This window comes from Lepisma saccharinum, chromosome 28, assembly GCF_977018435.1.
Source record: "Lepisma saccharinum chromosome 28, izLepSacc3.1, whole genome shotgun sequence".
Taxonomy (NCBI): domain Eukaryota; kingdom Metazoa; phylum Arthropoda; class Insecta; order Zygentoma; family Lepismatidae; genus Lepisma; species Lepisma saccharinum.
Genome location: NC_139256.1, coordinates 26327228 through 26333227, shown reverse-complemented (window position 1 = coordinate 26333227; position 6000 = coordinate 26327228).

Genomic DNA, 6000 nt, shown 5'->3' with positions numbered 1-6000 from the left:
TGGACGTTAAGCTTATGTTAGATGGACGTTAAGTTTAGGTTAGATGAACGTTAAGTTTAGGTTAAATGGGCGTTAAGTTTAGATTAGATGGACGTTAAGTTTAGGTTAGATGGGCGTTAAGTTTAGGTTAGATGGACGTTAAGTTTAGGCTAAATGGGCGTTAAGTTTAGGTTAGATGGACGTGAAGTTTAGGTTAGATGAACGTTAAGTTTAGGTTAGATGCACTTTAGGTTTAGTTTAGATGGACGTTAAGTTTAGGTTAGATGAACGTTAAGTTTAGGTTAAATGGGCGTTAAGTTTAGGTTAGATGGACGTTAAGTTTAGGTCGGATGCACTTTAGGTTTAGGTTAGATGGACGTTAAGTTTAGGTTAGATGGACGTTAAGTTTAGGTTAGATGGACGTTAAGTTTAGGTTAGATGAACGTTAAGTTTAGGTTAGATGGACGTTAAGTTTAGGTTAGATGGACTTTAAGTTTAGGTTAGATGAACGTTAAGTTTAGGTTAGATGGGCGTTAAGTTTAGGTTAGATGGACGTTAAGTTTAGGCTAAATGGGCGTTAAGTTTAGGTTAGATGGACGTGAAGTTTAGGTTAGATGAACGTTAAGTTTAGGTTAGATGCACTTTAGGTTTAGTTTAGATGGACGTTAAGTTTAGGTTAGATGAACGTTAAGTTTAGGTTAAATGGGCGTTAAGTTTAGGTTAGATGGACGTTAAGTTTAGGTCAGATGCACTTTAGGTTTAGGTTAGATGGACGTTAAGTTTAGGTTAGATGAACGTTAAGTTTAGGTTAAATGGGCGTTAAGTTTAGGTTAGAAGGACGTTAAGTTTAGGTTAGATGGACGTTAAGCTTATGTTAGATGGACGTTAAGTTTAGGTTAGATGAACGTTAAGTTTAGGTTAAATGGGCGTTAAGTTTAGATTAGATGGACGTTAAGTTTAGGTTAGATGAACGTTAAGTTTAGGTTAGATGGACGTTAAGTTTAGGTTAGATGAACGTTAAGTTTAGGTTAGATGGACGTTAAGTTTAGGTTAGATGGGCGTTAAGTTTAGGTTAGATGGACGTTAAGTTTAGGTTAGATGAACGTTAAGTTTAGGTTAGATGGACGTTAAGTTTAGGTTAGATGGACTTTAAGTTTAGGTTAGATGAACGTTAAGTTTAGGTTAGATGGACGTTAAGTTTAGGTTAGATGGGCGTTAAGTTTAGGTTAGATGGGCGTTAAGTTTAGGTTAGATGGGCGTTAAGTTTAGGTTAGATGAACGTTAAGTTTAGGTTAGATGGACGTTAAGTTTAGGTTAGATGAACGTTAAGTTTAGGTTAGATGGACGTTAAGTTTAGGTTAGATGGACTTTAAGTTTAGGTTAGATGGACTTTAAGTTTAGGTTAGATGAACGTTAAGTTTAGATTAGATGGACGTTAAGTTTAGATTAGATGGACGTTAAGTTTAGGTTAGATGGACTTTAAGTTTAGGTTAGATGGACTTTAAGTTTAGGTTAGATGAACGTTAAGTTTAGATTAGATGGACGTTAAGTTTAGGTTAGATGAACGTTAAGTTTAGGTTAGATGAACGTTAAGTTTAGGTTAGATGGACTTTAAGTTTAGGTTAGATGAACGTTAAGTTTAGGTTAGATGAACGTTAAGTTTAGATTAGATGGACGTTAAGTTTAGGTTAGATGAACGTTAAGTTTAGGTTAGATGGACGTTAAGATTAGGTTAGATGAACGTTAAGTTTAGGTTAGATGGACGTTAAGTATAGGTTAGATGGGCGTTAAGTTTAGGTTAGATGGACGTTAAGTTTAGGTTAGATGAACGTTAAGTTTAGGTTAGATGGACGTTAAGTTTAGGTTAGATGGACTTTAAGTTTAGGTTAGATGAACGTTAAGTTTAGGTTAGATGGGCGTTAAGTTTAGGTTAGATGGACGTTAAGTTTAGGCTAAATGGGCGTTAAGTTTAGGTTAGATGGACGTGAAGTTTAGGTTAGTTGAACGTTAAGTTTAGGTTAGATGCACTTTAGGTTTAGTTTAGATGGACGTTAAGTTTAGGTTAGATGAACGTTAAGTTTAGGTTAAATGGGCGTTAAGTTTAGGTTAGATGGACGTTAAGTTTAGGTCAGATGCACTTTAGGTTTAGGTTAGATGGACGTTAAGTTTAGGTTAGATGAACGTTAAGTTTAGGTTAAATGGGCGTTAAGTTTAAGTTAGAAGGACGTTAAGTTTAGGTTAGATGGACGTTAACTTTAGGTTAGATGAACGTTAAGTTTAGGTTAAATGGGCGTTAAGTTTAGATTAGATGGACGTTAAGTTTAGGTTAGATGAACGTTAAGTTTAGGTTAGATGGACGTTAAGTTTAGGTTAGATGAACGTTAAGTTTAGGTTAGATGGACGTTAAGTTTAGGTTAGATGGGCGTTAAGTTTAGGTTAGATGGACGTTAAGTTTAGGTTAGATGAACGTTAAGTTTAGGTTAGATGGACGTTAAGTTTAGGTTAGATGGACGTTAAGTTTAGGTTAGATGAACGTTAAGTTTAGGTTAGATGGACGTTAAGTTTAGGTTAGATGGGCGTTAAGTTTAGGTTAAATGGGCGTTAAGTTTAGGTTAGATGGGCGTTAAGTTTAGGTTAGATGGACGTTAAGTTTAGGTTAGATGAACGTTAAGTTTAGGTTAGATGGACGTTAAGTTTAGGTTAGATGGACTTTAAGTTTAGGTTAGATGAACGTTAAGTTTAGGTTAGATGGACGTTAAGTTTATGTTAAATGGGCGTTAAGTTTAGGTTAGATGGGCGTTAAGTTTAGGTTAGATGGACGTTAAGTTTAGGTTAGATGAACGTTAAGTTTAGGTTAAATGGGCGTTAAGTTTAGGTTAGATGGGCGTTAAGTTTAGGTTAGATGGACGTTAAGTTTAGGTTAGATGAACGTTAAGTTTAGGTTAGATGGACGTTAAGTTTAGGTTAGATGGACTTTAAGTTTAGGTTAGATGGACGTTAAGTTTAGGTTAGATGGGCGTTAAGTTTAGGTTAGATGGACGTTAAGTTTAGGTTAGATGGACTTTAAGTTTAGGTTAGATGAACGTTAAGTTTAGGTTAGATGGACGTTAAGTTTAGGTTATATGGTCGTTAAGTTTAGGTTAGATGGGCGTTAAGTTTAGGTTAGATGGACGTTAAGTTTAGGTTAGATGAACGTTAAGTTAAGTTAGATGGGCGTTAAGTTTAGGTTAGATGGACTTTAAGTTTAGGTTAGATGGACGTTAAGTTTAGGTTAGATGAACGTTAAGTTTAGGTTAGATGGACGTTAAGTTTAGGTTAGATGGACTTTAAGTTTAGGTTAGATGAACGTTAAGTTTAGGTTAGATGGACGTTAAGTTTAGGTTAGATGGGCGTTAAGTTTAGGTTAGATGGGCGTTAAGTTTAGGTTAGATGGACGTTAAGTTTAGGTTAGATGGGCGTTAAGTTTAGGTTAGATGGACTTTAAGTTTAGGTTAGATGGACGTTAAGTTTAGGTTAGATGGGCGTTAAGTTTAGGTTAGATGGACGTTAAGTTTAGGTTAGATGAACGTTAAGTTTAGGTTAGATGGACGTTAAGTTTAGGTTAGATGGGCTTTAAGTTTAGGTTAGATGAACGTTAAGTTTAGGTTAGATGGACGTTAAGTTTAGGTTAGATGGGCGTTAAGTTTAGGTTAGATGGGCGTTAAGTTTAGGTTAGATGGACGGTAAGTTTAGGTTAGATGAACGTTAAGTTTAGGTTAGATGGGCGTTAAGTTTAGGTTAGATGGACTTTAAGTTTAGGTTAGATGGACGTTAAGTTTAGGTTAGATGAACGTTAAGTTTAGGTTAGATGGACGTTAAGTTTAGGTTAGATGGGCGTTAAGTTTAGGTTAGATGAACGTTAAGTTTAGGTTAGATGGACTTTAAGTTTAGGTTAGATGGACGTTAAGTTTAGGTTAGATGGACTTTAAGTTTAGGTTAGATGGGCGTTAAGTTTAGGTTAGATGGGCGTTAAGTTTAGGTTAGATGGACGTTAAGTTTAGGTTAGATGGGCGTTAAGTTTAGGTTAGATGAACGTTAAGTTTAGGTTAGATGGACGTTAAGTTTAGGTTAGATGGGCGTTAAGTTTAGGTTAGATGGACTTTAAGTTTAGGTTAGATGGACGTTAAGTTTAGGTTAGATGGGCGTTAAGTTTAGGTTAGATGGACTTTAAGTTTAGGTTAGATGAACGTTAAGTTTAGGTTAGATGGACTTTAAGTTTAGGTTAGATGGGCGTTAAGTTTAGGTTAGATGGGCGTTAAGTTTAGGTTAGATGGACGTTAAGTTTAGGTTAGATGGGCGTTAAGTTTAGGTTAGATGGACTTTAAGTTTAGGTTAGATGGACGTTAAGTTTAGGTTAGATGGGCGTTAAGTTTAGGTTAGATGGACTTTAAGTTTAGGTTAGATGAACGTTAAGTTTAGGTTAGATGGACTTTTAGTTTAGGTTAGATGGGCGTTAAGTTTAGGTTAGATGGGCGTTAAGTTTAGGTTAGATGGACGTTAAGTTTAGGTTAGATGGGCGTTAAGTTTAGGTTAGATGAACGTTAAGTTTAGGTTAGATGGACGTTAAGTTTAGGTTAGATGGGCGTTAAGTTTAGGTTAGATGGACTTTAAGTTTAGGTTAGATGGACGTTAAGTTTAGGTTAGATGGGCGTTAAGTTTAGGTTAGATGGACGTTAAGTTTAGGTTAGATGAACGTTAAGTTTAGGTTAGATGGACGTTAAGTTTAGGTTAGATGGACTTTAAGTTTAGGTTAGATGAACGTCAAGTTTAGGTTAGATGGACGTTAAGTTTAGGTTAGATGGGCGTTAAGTTTAGGTTAGATGGGCGTTAAGTTTAGGTTAGATGGACGTTAAGTTTAGGTTAGATGAACGTTAAGTTTAGGTTAGATGGGCGTTAAGTTTAGGTTAGATGGACTTTAAGTTTAGGTTAGATGGACGTTAAGTTTAGGTTAGATGAACGTTAAGTTTAGGTTAGATGGACGTTAAGTTTAGGTTAGATGGGCGTTAAGTTTAGGTTAGATGAACGTTAAGTTTAGGTTAGATGGACTTTAAGTTTAGGTTAGATGGACGTTAAGTTTAGGTTAGATGGACTTTAAGTTTAGGTTAGATGGGCGTTAAGTTTAGGTTAGATGGGCGTTAAGTTTAGGTTAGATGGACGTTAAGTTTAGGTTAGATGGGCGTTAAGTTTAGGTTAGATGAACGTTAAGTTTAGGTTAGATGGACGTTAAGTTTAGGTTAGATGGGCGTTAAGTTTAGGTTAGATGGGCGTTAAGTTTAGGTTAGATGGACTTTAAGTTTAGGTTAGATGAACGTTAAGTTTAGGTTAGATGGACTTTAAGTTTAGGTTAGATGGGCGTTAAGTTTAGGTTAGATGGGCGTTAAGTTTAGGTTAGATGGACGTTAAGTTTAGGTTAGATGGGCGTTAAGTTTAGGTTAGATGAACGTTAAGTTTAGGTTAGATGGACGTTAAGTTTAGGTTAGATGGGCGTTAAGTTTAGGTTAGATGGACTTTAAGTTTAGGTTAGATGGACGTTATGTTTAGGTTAGATGGGCGTTAAGTTTAGGTTAGATGGACGTTAAGTTTAGGTTAGATGAACGTTAAGTTTAGGTTAGATGGACGTTAAGTTTAGGTTAGATGGGCGTTAAGTTTAGGTTAGATGGACGTTAAGTTTAGGTTAGATGGACGTTAAGTTTAGGTTAAATGGGCGTTAAGTTTAGGTTAGATGAACGTTAAGTTTAGGTTAGATGGACGTTAAGTTTAGGTTAGATGGGCGTTAAGTTTAGGTTAGATGGACGTTAAGTTTAGGTTAGATGAACGTTAAGTTTAGGTTAGATGGACGTTAAGTTTAGGTTAGATGGACTTTAAGTTTAGGTTAGATGAACGTTAAGTTTAGGTTAGATGGACGTTAAGTTTAGGTTAGATGGGCGTTAAGTTTAGGTTAGATGGGCGTTAAGTTTAGGTTAGATGGGCGTTAAGTTTAGG